Source organism: Protopterus annectens, chromosome 13.part0 (genome assembly GCF_019279795.1).
Source record: "Protopterus annectens isolate FY-2018-M chromosome 13.part0, PAN1.0, whole genome shotgun sequence".
Classification (NCBI taxonomy): domain Eukaryota; kingdom Metazoa; phylum Chordata; order Ceratodontiformes; family Protopteridae; genus Protopterus; species Protopterus annectens.
The window spans coordinates 597,719,671-597,737,480 of NC_056747.1; positions in this window are offsets into that span (position 1 = coordinate 597,719,671).

A 17,810-nucleotide genomic window follows, 5' to 3' on the forward strand; every position below is an offset into this window, starting at 1 on the left:
ACTAGGCAAAACTGTGTCAAGTTTTTCTGTATGAGATTTGTACATTTCAGAGTTGTATTATGTAAGTGTGTGTGTGTGTGTGTGTGTGTGTGTGTGTGTGTGTGTGTGTGTGTGTGTGTGTGTGTGTGTGTGTATTCACATTACTATTCAATTTTCTCTCATAGTGTTACATTCCCTACAAAGCAAGCAAAGAAAACATTTTAAAGATAATTTAAGCATTTTAAGATTAAAACATTTAAGGATAAACTGAAAAATACACTATTTCATTTTCTCAGGTATACAAAAAGATTAAGTGGTTTGTGCCACAGTGTGCATGCTGCTGTACTGAGTCTCAGGGTTTAGGAAATTAGTTATGTTTGGTTATTTTTGAGAAAATATTAACATATGGTACCATACGTTTATTTTGCAGCTGTAATTCTGCTTCCTGTCAAGAGAGAAGAGGGTTTACATTTACTGTGAAGCTGATTACATACTGGTGTTAAGATGTGAAGTTTATGGTTGACATTGTATATAGTCATGGCAAAAATTAAAATGCTGTTATAGACATCAGCTTCTTAATTGAACTCCTCCAAAAAAGAAAGAAAAAATTAGACGTAAACATTTGGTGGAGTTTCTGTCAAGTTGTATGTCCTTGTAACAGTAAGACCATATTCCTGATTCATGCTAGTTTCACCATGAGTGAACTTCTGTGATGCTTTAACAACCATATTATATTGCATATGTAGCAGTGAAAGGTTCCAGCACAGCAAATGGCCACTCAGGCTTCTTTGTACATCAGAAACCTATTATAAAGATGGGTGGAAAAACAATGGGTTTAACACTGATCTCAGAGGATAATAAATTGAATACTGTATGTACTAATTCACAGAATGCGAAACTACATGAAATGCATATATAGTGAATGTTGCATAGTATTATTCCTTTATCTGGTATTTCTGTTCTGTTTTAACTTTAAGAACTATTCATGTCCATATGTTGAAACATGTCTAAGTAGTTCTGGCACATTTAGAAAAAATAATTATGATGTATATCACAAGTATGTCTTCAGAACAACACAAAAAAACTCTTGTCATCCACAGTAAAAGAAGAACTGTAAACATGCTGGGCATCACTTTAACAATGTTAAATATGAATGTTAAAGAACTGTGCATGCTAACTGTGTTTTGTCAACTGAAGAGTTTCATATTATTGTAACTATTACCTTACAATGGTATCTTATGCCTGAAAAGTCACACAAGCAATTCAGAATTCAAGTTTATTACTTGCTAAGTCATGGTTTTACCATCTGACAATTTCCCTTGCAGGTTCATGTTTTCAGCCCTCCCAGCCCATCTTATTCATTTCAAATTGACATACATCTCCCTCCATTGTTTACTAATTTTAAAACTCCGTTTTCATATCATGGAACTAGAAGTGCCAGTGTTTCTGCCAGACACATACACACACACACACACACACACACACACACACACACACACACACACACACACACACACACACACACACACACAGAGTCAGCAATATTAAAAATCCCCATGTATTTATTAAAAAAAGTGATGCACAGTGGCAGCCTTACACATTACCCAGGACTTGGGAATCCCAGGTGCCTGCTGCTTTGTAGGGCTCTGAATACATGGTTCAACTGCTGAAAATTCTACTGTGGAGGTCTGGTGAGGTTTAATGGAAAAACATCATCTTCCTAGCTGCAGTCTGAGCTCTAAGGCGCAATAGGAGTCTCATAAACTTCTGTGGCATTATTTTTCCACAACACTCTTCAAATCTAACCACAATTTTAAGTTTTGAATGAAATGTGTAGGTGAAAGAACACTCAACTGCACCAAGGCAGTTTTGTTTTCCTGTAATAAAGCTGTACTGACCTCTAGTGGCTTAATCCTAAAATGCATAATCATGTCCAAAGTTAAGTAAAACACTGTGCTTCTCTTACCAACAAAAATGCATATATATTTGAAACTTGGGGTTCATTTACAAATGGAATGTCTGGAAGAATGTTAATGTGTAATTTGATTTTAATACTGTCACTGTTTAGTAGTTTTATTTGTAATCTGGAAAGACTTTTGTGAATAGAATGTAACAGGAAGTAAAATTGTTCTAAACAGAGTTGTACTTTCAGAAATGTCTGTTATGACTGTTATCCATTCCTACATAAACAAAAAACATACCCTTATTTTAAGATATTCCTTTAATTCAGGCTTTAATTTGAACATTGCACTGTATAAATAATGTAACAGCTTTTGTTTATTTCAGAATATGATGGCATTTAATATATATATATATATATATATATATATATATATATATATATATATATTATATAAGGAAATCTAAGAAATGTGTCTGAGAAAAAAGTTATATTTTTAGTAGACGTGCTTTTTAGACAAGAAGGATGCATATGTTTGTAAATATTGTATATTTAATTTATTGCAGTTGCAGCAACTTTATGTAACAAAGTATATAATTTCTAAATGTATATTTTGTTTTGGTATCATGTCTGCTAAAATCAGTATAAATAAAGTGTATTTTGTGTTGAACTGGCATTTTATTTATGGATAATGTACAGCTAAAGATTATAACAACTGAGAAGAACTGAAGAAGTAAATACAGAATGTAGCTTGTCACTATTGAGAAAATGTATATCTCCATTTCTCAGCAAAAAAGCATATAGTTGAAGCTGCATTGTAGATATAGGTCCACTTACATTTTTACTGGGCAGTCAACATTCTTTAAAGAACTGTGTAAGTATCTCCCTCACAGCATTGCATATCATATCCCTTGCTTTTACAAAACATAGCAGAGGGTATGAAAGAGGAGCATTCTCTTATATTTCAGAACAGAAGGTTTTCATTTAGTAGACAACAGAGTTGTCTGTGTGTTCAGTAGATAATGGTTGGCAAAACAATGAAGAAGAGACCATTCATTTTGTAAATGTTGGAATGGAACATTCAGGTAAGAGCATCAAACGTCCGCATTATTATTGTCAGTCAGCACATTTTGTTACCTTCACAGCCCAGCTAGAGCATTAAGACTTCTTTTTACAAGTTATATCAAGAGCTGCACACACATACAAAAAAAAAACTTGCAAGAAATATTAATTTGTATCCTCACTTATAAGATGCTTGTGTGGTATTTGAAACAGATTCAATAGTCATAATCTATAATTTGATATGACAGCTTTCTTAGGAGGTAGCAGATTCATCATTCAGTGACTATATCATTGAAAAGTATCTGCAGTGCAAAGTAAAGGCATTTACATTTAAAATATAGGTATTTGCATCAAGGCAAGAGAGTACCTGAAATCAAGCAGAAAACCCACTTAAGAAAGTAGATTGCCATCCCAAAGGCTTTGCAGTCATAGGAAGAGTAATAGCAGAAGGAAAGATAAAACTGGGAATCATAGCATCTTTAGTTAGATTTACAGGTGTTTATGTTTACATGGACAAAAAGAATTATTCTTTCGGCTTATCCTGGTTAGGAGTCACCACAGCGGATCACCTGTCCGCTCATGATTGGCAGTGGAGTTTTATGGTGTCGAGTTGCCAGCCTGGCTCCCAACCTTCCACAGAAGGCACACACACACACACTCACTCACACCTAGGGCCAATTTAGAGTGTCCAATCCACCTACAGCATGTCTTTGGGATCCGGGAGGAAACCGGAGCACCTGGAGGAAACCCACGTGACCACAGGGAGGACATGCAAACTCCACACAGAATGCACCCCAGCCAAGAATCGAACCGGAGAACCTCTTCCTGTGAGGTGGCAACGCTAACCGCTGCACCACCATGGCTGCCCTACATGGACAAAAGGAATGATGGCAGCAAATCACAGATGTAACATTATCAGAAGTGGTATGGGAGAGCTACTACTAGAAGGCAGGGATGTGAAATGAATAACAAAGTAGGGAACCATGAGCAGTCAGCTGTTAAAGTATACAGAATCTGCTGGAATGAAGGTATTCAGGATCTCTTAAGAACCCTGTTCTTAAGTTTAGTGTAGCTGAACAGTTCTTATATTTATAGTGTTTATTTTTAATTTGCTAACCAGGGTAGATCACTGATCCCATTGGACATATTTCAGTCCCAGCCTAGGGTAAACACAATATATATAGAGTGAATGATAAAATGCAATACAAACATATATATCATATACAAAGTGGATATCATATATGGCTTGAGTGTATGAAGGCAATATGGCATTATAAACAGAGTGACTGACCAAATGCAATATGTATATGGATTTTACACAGACTGGAAATCAAAGTTGGCAAGTTGAAAGAATCACAATCAAAAATAGACTCAGAGTGAGGTATGTATGGGGAATGAAGGTTTGAGAAGATTAAGTTCTATAACCAGATAGATGGCAGTTGAGCTTCCCTAGGGTCTTGAAATGTGTTTTTATTTCTGTTTGGAAAACGAGGTAGGAGGAATGATCTTTAAGAAGAGAAAGGAAGATTACCACAGTTTGGGCAAAAAGGACTGAGAAAGCATAGCCTGTGCAGTGAAACCTAATTTGGGGGGTTTTCAGGAGGGACATGAATGTTTAAAATTTCTATGGTTGGATGCTGGTACATCTCCGAATAGTCTGAAGGCTTGGGGGTGTCATTCTTGCTAAGTTTAAATAGTTGAGAGGTAAGTTGAAAGTCAGCATGTTGTTTTACAGGTAGCCAATTAGCTTTTTCCAATAGTTTGTCAGTGTTTATTTCTTGGGAGATAGTAATGAATCTGCAAATGGAGTTTGAGAGGGAATGAATTGTGGATACATTTCATTTAGAGATTGCAGCAATTAGAGACAGAATATTCTAGCTGAGCTAGTAAACTTTTCAAACTTATGAAGAGCATATATACAGTTTTCTATAATCAGCTTGGAGTAGGTTTTATTATACCTTTTTACTCACATTTTCCATTATTTTACGTAATAGTTAATACTAACAGTTTCATGATATTTCTTGCAGTGTTATTGCAACCAAGCACAGATATCTGTTTCTTCATTGTTAAGAAGTTTAACAAGTGATTGTTGGTTCCAAGTAGTCTTAGCTGTCTTTATGCAGACATCATCCTTCCTCAGTTCACATCTACTTATCCCTGTGTTCTCCCCCTATCTTTTCTTCCTCTTCTAATTCATTAATTTCCCCCACTACTTTCCATGTTTCCACATCTTTGACACCCCCCGTTTCTCTTTGCTCGTGACTCTTCCATATAGTTGTGTTGTTTACAATTCTCATGTCCTCTTCCTCCTAGCCCTTCAGTGTTATATTTTTTCATTACTACAAGCTTTAGTATTTGCTGTCATATTTTCCAAGGCAGTTTCTGATTTCTATTCATCCTGACTATAAATGGTTCTTATTTGTTTTCCATCTTTGTATTCCAAGATTGCCTTTATCCAGTCATACCCACAGAATAAATGATTACCCTAGCATCCACTTTTTTTACATCTCAAACATTTTCCATCCTGTTTATGACCTTGATTTTTAAAGATGACTGGAGTACTTCCCTATCTACCTATTTATAATACCGATTTGCTTGTACCAAGTTTTCTGAAGTAGATTTATAACCCTTGCCATTTTATTTGCTTCATCAGCTTCTTCTACCATATCCAACCCATTCTACTCTTTTTCTGTATTTCCTTCAGAGATCCCACCTCAGCTTCTATATATTTGAGGACTGATCCCTCTCACCTTTGTCCTTTCATTTTCCCATGTGTGTTTTTGTTTGTTATTGCCCTTCCATTTGTACTCTTGTGTTCCCCCTTATTTGTATCTGCTGTCCTCTTTAAGATATCCTCAATCACTCTTTCTTGGAGCCATTCTAATCCCCCTATGTCCCATATTTGCTCCCATGGCTTTCTGGCAGAAAGGTTATGTTCCCCCAAACTAGTCTGCTTTAGGACTTGGTTCAATTTTATTTCCAATTCACCCATTATTTTTTCTACCTTTCCTATCGGCAGCCTCTCAATCTTGTATTTCTTATATGCACCCCCTTCCAATTACTGGACCCACTTCCCTTCAACTACTCCCTACACCCACTATAGACTCTTCCATATAGTCCCTCTTAAACCTTCTTGCAGATGGTCCTTTCCTTTTGTAGTGTTTCCTGTTTCCTACCGTAAGTCTATTTCACTTTAATCCTTGTGCGTTATATGATAAGGACTAGCTTTACAGCTTTTGTCACATCATCCATCTGTTTTTCTATTAGCTTCTAGTTTTCCAACATATGATATTATTGCACTTTATTAAGTCCACTACCAGTTTCTCTTTCATTGTCAAAAGTATTTGTCTTAGAGCACATCCTGTTTTCAGTATAATATTGTCCTTCCTTGTAATAGTGAGGACTTTATCCTTCCATCTTTCTAAGTATTTAATGTGTGTTTTAGGGTTTGGTAGCTGTCCTGTGTACTCCATACTTATAAGCCCATTTATTTATCCTCGGTTTTGTGTTGTGCCCCTCCCAGTGTTTGCCCCTTCCTATGCTAATTCATGGCATATCCATGCTACGCTTTAAACATGACATTATTTTTTGTTTTGTTTTTGAATCTCTCCAACAGAGCTGTGGCTAGTTATTCTGTCTCTCTTTGCCATTCCCTGAAGTGGTTTGACTACAAATGCAGTACTGACTTTTAAAAGCCAGAACTGCAGTAAAGAAAGATTGGGATCGGCTGATTGTGCCCCCTGAACTTTTTGTGCTTGGGACAGTTGCCCCTCTCCCCCGCTATTGCTATGCTACTGCAAACCCACATCAACAGATGCACAGCAAAAAGAAAGAGTTTCTCACACATATGACGAAACTTGTACACAGCCATACAAACACACGCAGAGGCACAGGCAGACATGTGCACATGTACACACGTGCGCATATACACGCAAACCAGTTACAACCATTTCCTTTGCATACCTCTCAACTTGCAGACACTGAAAATATGTACAATGGCCCTCAAAAAAATAGGACCATCTAGTCAAAAGTTTGGACATTTATTTAGCATAAATCTGAATACCAAATAATGCATAACTCTTCCTGCTTCCAGTAAGAATGTGGGTTACTACTCAGAAACACATGTTTAAGAAACTGAGTGAAAAAATTATGGAAAGACATAAGCACATTATCAAAGAGGCAGTGAAAAATCTGTAGACTTTAATGAACTCAATTGGAGAATTTGACTGCACAAGGTTATTTATTTTTTACTTCAGGAAAAAGGGAGTTATAGGATGTGTACTCTTCTTTAAATACTGTTGCCACTGGTATGTTGGTCATATACTGTAGTTTTCTATGCACTAGACAGCTTCAAAAGCCACACATGATGAGAATTTAGAAAATTGTGTGAAGGGATAGCAAGCATAAAAATAAGGACATACTTCCATCAATAGGGACATCCTATGCAGGTGTACATCAGGCTCAAAAATAAGAATGTTCTTCCAAAATAGGAATAGTTGAGAGGTCTTTGCAGTCTATATCTCAGATGTTTCATTGTCATCAAATAAAAAACTATATAATGCAAAAGAATGCATGTTCTCTACCATACCTATCAACCTGTCCCTTATTTTGCCTCATATTTATTTCTACTCTTTCCCTTAAAACAAGCTTGATTTTTAAAAAATAAAAAACTAAATACTAAAACCTTTTTGTTTTATTACTTCTTTAGTAGATTAGGGTAATATTTAAAGTTCCCCCTGATTTGGGTGTTATGCATTATTCTTGGCTTTATTCTGAATTCTTATATGGTCTCTCTCTCTCACACACATACATACATACATATCCTTCTAATGCAGTTAACTACATTACTTTTACTTTATTTTCCCAAACGCACTACATGTGGCTTTTTAAGAAACATAAATAGCAGGATGAAAAGAAGAATGGCAACCCCTGTAACTGCTTCTCACAGTTACATTTATTTTCTTTTATTTATTTTATTTTTAACTAATGCTTGCTAAATGGAACCCATTAAGTGAATGAAAACATGGCAACTCCTTACTTTCAGTCCATGTTTCATGGTGGTTAATATGCCATGGACTTGATACAGGCTTTCTGTTAATGTTAATACCTTCTTGGAGAATGTTATCCAAAGGTCTCTATTATATTGTTGAAATGGCATTACAGCAAATGCCGTTTCGATGACACATAAAGAATGAAATTCAAAAACAGTGTAAGCTCAGGTCAGGAATTTTTTTCCTAGGGAAAAAAAATCGCTTGGCCTGAGCCATGACATTGCCCTTTACCCCCACTGTAGCATGATCTCGGAGTTGGTATATTTAGTTAGGGGAGTGTGGGGGGTACAGCTCTCCACACTGGGGAGTGTGGGGGCAAAGTCCCCCACTTTGAAATGTTTTAACTGATGTGTTGTGTATTGTTGGTCTACCGATTTTTTTCCCTAGGAAAAAAAATTGGTGACCTGGGGTGTCTCTGTTTTTGAATTTCCCTCTTTATGTATTGCTGAAACGGCATTCGCTGTAATGCCATTTTGACATTATAATAATAGACCCTTATCCCATAGAATATTGCCTTTATCATCTACCCATTTTCTAAAGCTTAATACCACACACAGAGCACTGAATGCTTCAGCCCTGACCACAAATGCAGCTAGTTTTATCATTAATTTGTTGGTACTGTATATACCACACATGGAGTGCTGAAATGCTTCGGGCCTAAAGACTCAAATGCAGTTTCCACATTCAGAAACTGAATTACCCTGCTGCTGATTGTGCCCCCTGACACCTTACATCCAGGGTGTCTGCCTCTTTTACCACACCCTAGATATGCCTCTCTCTACAAGTGTTCTATTATTTTCCCCTCTCCTGCCTTAATCTGTTCACCCATCAAATGTAGTTATCTGCAAACATATATTAGTCTTAGTCATTCCAGATTTTCCCTTACCCTTGTTGCAAAATTTTCCATTTTAATCAGGGATAGATAAAGTAAATGGGGCCTCCTCTGCCTTCCTCCTCCTTAGCCCCACATCTCATGTCAGCTCCATATATGTCCATGGCATTGTGCCATTTTGTTGTAGTGCTTCCATCCATTCTATGAAGTTATCTCCAGCATCAAAATATTTTATGATGCTTCAAAGAGATCTCAAAAGATATATATATATATATATATATATATATATATATATATATATATATATATATATATATATATATATATATATATATATATATATATATATATATATATATATACATATATCATCATCTTATTTCGGCTGTTCCCATTAGGGGTTGCCACAGCGGTTCATCTGTTTCCATTTCTTCCTGTCCTCTGCATCTTTCTCTGTCACACCAACCACCTGCATGTCCTCCCTCACCATATCCATAAACCTTATCTTAGGCCTTCCTCTTTTCCTGTTACCTGGTAGCTTCATCCTTAGCATCTTTTTCCCAATATTCTCAGCATCCCTCCTCAGCACATGTCCAAACCAATGTAATCTTGCCTCTCTGGCTTTGTCTCCAAACCTTCCAACCTGGGCTGATCCTCTAATATACTTGTTCCTAATCCTGTCCACTCTCGTCACACCCAGTGCAAATCTTAACATCTTTAACTCTGCCATGTCTAGCTCTGACTCCTGCCTTTTTGTCAATGCCACTGTCTAAAACCCATATAACATAGCTGGTCTCACTACCCTCTTGTAGACCTTCCCTTTCACTCTTACTGGTACTCGTCCATCACAAATCACTCCTGACACTCTTCTCCACCCACTCCATCCTGCCTGTACTCTCTTCTTCACGTCTCTTCCACACTCACCGTTACTCTGAATTATTGATCCCAAGTATTTAAACTCATCCATCTTCGCCACCTCTACTCCCTGCACCCTCTCCATTCCTCTATCCTTCACACACATACACATAGGATAATGTCAGCTTCTCTTTCCTCGGTATTTTCACATTTTTTCTATAAACTCTGGTAGGCCCAGAAGTTGTCTGCAGATGAACGTCCCTATATAAACTCAGCATTAGCTGTTTGGACTGTTTTTGGCATGAGGTGCTTCATCATCTTTGCCATGGTCTTTCTTTCATGCCTCTCTTTTAGATAGGGATGGGTCTGAATGCCCCTGGTTCCATTATATCATTTTCTGCTTTTGGTAGCAGTACTACTACTATCACATTCATCATTGAGGGAGACGTTTTTTCTACCTTTGTTAAACACCCTTGATAGTTCCTTCCTCACTTCCTCCTGCAAATATGTCCTATACTGCTGGAAAGCCATCTGCTCCTACTCCCTTAAGTCTTGTTTTTAGTCTTTTCTGACTCCTCTTGTGCATTTTTTAGTTCTGGCCACTTCTGTTCTCTTCATTTACATTCTCATTTTTGCTTCCATTTCCCCTTGCGTTTTCCTTCAGTTTGGCTTGTAAAGATTTTCGGAGTACTCGGCTATCATTTGATAGTGTCCCTTGCGTTTTCATTACCATTGCATGTTTCCCAAGCAAGGTGCTAATTTTCTGATTGTCATGTTTTCTCTGAGATTTCAAATAAGAGCTTTGCTGCTTTCTTCCTTTGTACCAACCAAACTTCCATCACCCAATCATTTTTGTTGCTCCCCACATTTCTGCATGACCTTTATTCTGCCTTCTTCTACTTCCAATCCCATATTCCTTGCACTCTGGTCAGCCAGCCCAACTATGCCAACATTCACATTCTCTATTTCAGTGGCTGCTTCAGCTCCTCTCTTTTCATTTTGTTTTATTATACTATTTTCAGTTCATTCTGACTTCCCAGACTACCAAGATTACATTCAGCCTACTTCCTCTTGTCTTCCATCAAACTTGTTCTTTTGTCTTCTTTTTGTTCTGTCATTGTCCTCTTAGTCTTTATTCATTCACAGTACCCTGGCTGGGAAATGTCCCTTCAATCTCTCTCATCTTGCCATCTGTCCTGCTTGTCTCCTTTCTCAGCTTCAGGCTGATCATTGTAGCAGTTTAAATGTCTTTGGTTCCCCTATTGTCGTCAATGTTTTCACTTACTGGGTTGCTTGTATCATATAGAGTGAGTCCTTTTTCATGGCTCACTGCAATACCAGTATGAAATCTGAACCAAGGAGTTTTTTTTGAATGATGGATCCACATGCACAGATTGCCAGTTGTATGTCAGTTTGTCAGAGTGGTACTCAACAACACCAGAATCCTAATCAAAGAGTTGACTAAACTGCAAAAATTGAGAAATGAGAATGAAAACAATGTGTTTCAAATCACTGAAATATGCTCAGTGATCATACAGAATGGGACTTGGTGACACTAAGCTACAAGGCACTTGGGAATGATATGGTAAGCAACAATGGAGAAAAGCAACAGTATATGTGACAATACGAGGTACTGCCAGCCATGCCAGAAGTAGGGCAGTGGATGTATAACTTGTGTCAACACAGCTAGCTGAAATTGTGTAAGTAATTATATGTCATTTGTATATCAAACTGATTTTTACAGATGCTTGTGCTGAAAATGTATTTTTCAGGTTTGCTTGTGTTAAAATGTATCACCAATGCACCCTGCTGGAATGAAAATATATGTATATGTATTGTTGTAACTGAATTGAATGTATTTGTTTTAATAGAGGGTAATGGGACAGGAGAGGTTGGCCAGCTAGCTTACTTTAAGAAAAATAAGGGCAATGTAAATGAGCTGTTAAACCATTAAAATGTCACCCCACAGTGCTGAATAGGACTGGAGATGGTGGGTCTGGAAGAAGCCTTTGTTCATTAGCTCAGTAAAAGGAGGAGAAACTCCAGGCACTGCCATAAACATTTTTGGTGTATTGTAGCCGCCTATGCTAAATTCCTACCTCAGCTTCAAAGAAGGTTACTATGAGAACCTAGAGTCAGGTGACCAGATGAGGTCATTCTGCAAGCCATCTTGGATATTATATTTTACAGGTAGCAATCTCTGAGTAGGGAGTATTCTGTTTGGGAGCCTGAATAGAAAGTCTGCTCATGTAATTCATCTTGCCTTGCTCAATCAAATAAGTTATTTGGGAATAGTAATTCTCCTAGATTCAGTCAGGAAAATATAGTAAAGCTTAGTTTAGATATTATTTGTCTTTATTTGTCTCAGTCTGTTCATCAATGTTTTCAATAATCCCTGTGATTTGAACTCTGTGGTTTACTGTAAATATATATTCAGAACTTTGTTGCTCTTTTATTATTTATTATTAAATATATTTAAACTTTTATTGTGGCTGGTTCTTGTAGAAAGTATTTAACATTTGAGAGTGCTTATATTTATTAGTGACACTGTGTGGACCACTCCAGAAGGCCTAGCTATATTGATGAACTACTACCATTTATATTAGTATTAATATTACACAGTATAATTGGACACCCTTTGTTAAGGGCCTTAAAGTCGATGATTGGGGAGTGTCTGGTGGCAGTGATAACTACCTTATATTTTGGGCAGAATGGGGCACAGCAGGTAAAGCTGGGACAGCCTTACCCAGGTGTGTGTGTGTGTGTGTGTGTGTGTGTGTGTGTGTGTGTGTGTGTGTGTGTGTGTGAAGAATAAAATCTGAAAGTGTGTGTGTGTGCCAGCTACTTGGGGCAGGGACAAAAAGCAGTGGTCTTACAGAGAGGGTGGTAGAGGACTTGGCTTGGACATTTCAGCTGAAGACCTAACCCTACAGCTGTACCAGAGGGGAGTCTTACTGGGGACCTTGGGAGAGGCAGATAGAGACCCCCAGACCCCCGGCTGAGTGTGTGTCCTGTGTGTTCTTAAGGGAAATCGTGTTTGATGCAGAGAGGTTTGCATCTGGAAATACTGAGTATATCCATTTGTATTCCAAGTGCATGTCCCTCACGAGTGTCAGTAGTGAGGATTCAGGCTCCTTGATTACTGGCCCAGCATGGGGAAGCCACAGTATATGTCAGAGAAGGGACAGAAGGAGAAAGTGCAGGATAGGAACTTAGGATAAAAAAGATTAGAGGAAGATGAAATGGAAGGAGATGAAAGAGGAAAGGAGACCATTGTATGCTACTTGGCAATATATTTACTAGGAACTAAAACGGGAGAACTGGTGTATCAGTATCCTCTCTAAGCCACCTAATATTATTATGAAGCATGAAAAGTATCAGTAATTGGTTTCATGATGGACAGGAAAAAAGTAAGTGGGGAAACAAAACAGACTAGATGAGGTGCTTGACTCAGACAAGGCATTAGGTAACAGAAGCAAGGAGGAAGTGGGGGTGGATCCTCTGTCTTTTCTTAAAACTGTGGGGTGCGGGCAGTAGTTGACCTTGGTGGATGATAGAAAAGGATAAGTAGAAGATCTGTGTAATGTCAAAAAGATGACAATTTGGTTGTTTTCAAAAGGGCTAAGGAGGCAAGGCAAGTCAAAGAGAAGGATAAAAAACTAGTAAGGTTAATTAGAAAGGTTAAGATAGCCAATAGGGCTCATACACATAAAACAAGTAGATGATTATGATTCAAAGTGGAAAGGGATGATGATGCTAATGCAGGGGGATGTTCAAATAAGGAAAGAGTGGGATTTTGGATGCATATATTTAAGGAGAATAGCAACAACCATACAGAATAATAACCATACATATATTTGTAAGGTAGTAGGAAGTATTCTAAGAACTACGTGAAAATGAGAATCAGAAAGGAGATTTTTCCAGTGGGGAAGACTGCAAGTTGGAGTACAGAAAATAGGGAAAAGGGAACTGGAATTTACTGGAAAAAAAATGCCAAAGGAACCAGGATACTGGGAGCAAGAGAAAGTTAACAAAGTGGGATGAGACCGAGAAGACATTTGGACTGCAGGCTACAGACCTGGGATTGATATCAGATTATAGGCAAAGAGAAAGGGATAGGTGAATCCCAAGAAAAAGTGCTGATCTGGTAGAGTTTTTAGTTGAATCTAGAACAGAAGATGTATTAAAAGAGGCTAACTAGTAGGGCATATAAAATATTGCACAATAACTATGAAAATTAATCAGTGGAGGTTAGAAAAACTTGGGAAAAACAATTTGCAAGAGAAAATGGTAGGACATATAGTTTCATAGTTTCATAGTTTAGTACTAGGCTATCTGCCCTGGGGCATTTGTAAGCCTAGCCTAGCCATAGTGATGTGACAGCCATATATGTATGGCTCCCAAGTATGTAACAAAGTCCAGAAGGTTTAGGATTTTTGCTTGGAATTGTTTTCATAAGTATTTTTATACCCCAGGCATGACTTCAAAGAATTTTTCCTCTGGAAGATAGCAAATGTTGGAGGTGTGATGGAGAAGAAAGTGACAACTGGGAACATATGTTTAGGGAGTGTAATGAGTTGGTTAATTTTACAAATTCCCTGCAAATACTCTGTCAGAAATAATGAGTGAGCAAATCATTATAACTAAGGAAATGATCCTTTTAAGCTAGGACACAGGATCTGACTTATCTAGATATAGTAAGGCTGTGTTAAGTTTAATTCTGTTGGATGCCAAAAATCACTTGCTAGAAAATGGAAATGAAAGTCTAAGCCAACTGTACATGAAGTATTTGATATTGTAAGATAGATAAAAGAACCGTAAATAGATCCTTAGAAAAGATAATGAGCAATTGACAGAAGTAAATGGAAATTGTGGGAACAATGCATGAATAATGTTCAGGAGGGGACTGAGGTTTTAGGGGAAGGCAGGGCCTTAGATGGACTGGTGATAGTTATAAAGAAAGAAAACATAAGTGAGGTGTGTAAATGGAAAAAAAAACTATGGTTTGTTTTCTATTAATCTGTGTTTGTCTATGCCTTAAGTGATAATTTCATAAACATGTTTAATAAAAAAGATTGCCACGTGGGATAAGATAGGAAAGTAGAATGATAGGAGGAAAAGGGGATGACAGTTAAGCAGATTATATGGACAGTGAAAAAAGGGCAGAAAATAAGGGAAAGTAAAAAGATTAGTGGAGAGCACTACATGAAGAAAAAAGTACATCTAGTTGCTTACTGACCAGGAACTGCAGGAAAAGCACCAGGAAGAAAAGAGGGATGGTAGGTCTGTCTAGTCTGCTTGAGTGTTTCTCTTCCATCATAACACTCCAGGAATTCTAAGCCTTCAAATGTTTTATCCTCAACCACACATTCTGACAGTAGTCTCCAGTTGACCGTTACCATATTTGTGAAGGAATTCTTCCTCAAATGTATATTAAATTTTGATATTGTGATCCCTCGATCTGATAGTCACTTTCTACCTCCTAGCCCTGTACTTTCTGTCCAGTATAGTCCCATCACACTTCCCCAAAAGTGCCTTATAAACCCATATCATGCTCCTATCTCTCCACTTCTCTAGTGAAGCCTTTCCTGTTCAGAATTTATACTCTCGTATATTGTAGTCAACATCATTCTTACTCTTCTCAGCATGTTTTCCAAGACTACTACTTCTCCAGGTATTTCCTTGACTGCTCCTTCTCGCAGTAGGGCCTCCATACTGTATTGTCAGCTTACCAAATGCAGATAGAGGAGTCAACAACTTCCAAAACCTGGAAATTTTCTTTTCCTCACATTTTCACACTGAACCATTGGTTTTCAGGTTGTGAGCAATAATCACCCTTAAATCCTTTTCCTGTTGTGGGATTTTTATTTTATTTACCCCCTCCCCAAGGCATTAACATTCAAGTGGAGCACCATGCACTTAAAAGGGTATAAGTAGAGCTGTCACCTCGTAGCCTATGATGGGCCAGTACATCATTAGCCTTCTTTAGTATCCTTGGTAGGATCCCAAATATGGTCTCTGCACTTTGTCCTACCACAGTGCCAGTAAAACCCAACTAAAATCTTCTGATATTATATCCCCATTGGTCATCTCAGGCTTGCACATCACCTAATGCTACTCTCTCAACTCTCATATCATCAGTAAAGAAGCTTTAGTGAGGTCAAAAACAGGCATGATAAATAAGACTGAACCCAGTTCCAACCCCTGTAGGATACCGCTTGTTATATTTTTCTATTTTGATATCTCTCTCTGTCATCTTTCGTTTTCTGCCCCTGTTCCCTGCATTCTATGTCTCCATCCACTTACAAAGTTTATTACCCACTCCTACTTAATCTGATGCTTTAAAGGACCCTGTAATGCAGGACTTAGTTAACAGCTTTACCATTGTCTAGATAAATAATTTCCACAGAAACACCCCAGCCATCTCCATGATAAATCTTTAAGCCATAAAAGCACATCATATTAAGATGATGTTGTGAAACAATGCTGCAACTTAAGCTGACCATTTTGTCCAAGAAACTCCAGAATTCATGACTGCAATGCAGTGTCCATATTTTTGCCTGCTACAAAAGTCAGGTTGACCAGAGTGTAGTCCTGTAGGCCAGTTCTTGTTTTGCAGTGCCACTGCCCACCCACAGCCTCCTGGGATCACCCCCTCTTTAAGGGACTTGTCAAGAGCTCTATCACATAATGAACCAGTATCTCAATAATCTTCTGACATTATCTCCCCATACGTTCATGTCTGGCACCATTCGTCACCCTGTTTTCCCCAGATCGGTTCCTTTTTTTTCTTTTCTCTGATGAATAATGGATGTGAAGTAGCCATTAAGAATTTTCACATGCTTCCTGGTGCCCTTGTAATTCTACCTTCTTCATGTCACTTAAATAGTTTCTCTGTCTTCTTCCTCCTCTATAATAATATTTTAAATAACTCAAATGAATATTCTAACTATCGGCCTATAGCCCTTCTATCACCCTTAGCAAAAGTCATGGCAAAATGTATTCATCATCAGCTACTAGACCATGTAATTCAACACAACATACTAGCTAATAGCCAACATGGCTTTAGGCCATTCCATAGTACCACTACTGCCCTCTTATCCTTCACCAAATCCATTAATAGAAACCGTAATAATAATATCCTCTCATCTGCACTCTTCATTGATCTCTTGAAAGCTTTCGATATGGTAAACCACCCTCTGCTAATAAATATTCTTAAGTCCCTTTCTCTTGACACTCCGGCTGTTCAATGGTTCAATTCCTACCTCAGCAATAGGCAGCAAGCAGTGCTCTGAGAGAACAATCTTTCATCCCACTTGCCAGTCACCCTGGGAGTCCCTCAAGGTTCCATTTTAGGACCTCTCTTCTTCTCACTTTTCATCAATGAGCTATACATAGCAATTCCTCAAACCACCTGTATACAATATGCAGACGATTCTACACTCATATGTTCAGCCAACTTCTCATCTGAACTGCAATCTCTGACTCAGAAGGTATTTAACACAGTGGAGACATGGTTCTTAAAACGTTGCCTCCTCTTGAATCCCAAAGAAACTAAGCTCCTCCTCTTTACTCCTACCAGCAAGTCCCCCCTATAGAATTCTCAGTCATCTCTAACAACGGCACCCTCATATCCCCTGACTCTACCACCAAACTCAGGAATTGCAATAGATAATAACCTTAACTTTGATAGCCATATTAACAACACTATAAAAACAGTAAACAGAAAAATGGGCTCCCAATACAGGATCAAATCCTTCCTAACTCCAACAGCTAGAACCACAATTGCCCACTCCCACCTAATCTCAACTCTTCTTTATGCCTCATCCATATATACTAACCTGAAAAAAAATAATCTTCTCAAACTAGCCAACTCCTAAAATAACATTGCCAGATTTGCCACTGGGAATCCCTTCAGAACCCACCACTGTCAGAATCTACAACAGCTAGGTTGGCTCGAACTTCAAAACCAACTACAACTTTCCCAACTTACCATTGCCCATAAGATCCTTAATCAACCTAATAACACTCCTATACTTTCAAACCTCATAATCCCCTACAAAAATCTCAATACTTTACGCTCTTCAAACAAACTTCGAGTTAGCATAAGCAAATCCAACAACTTGGCAGG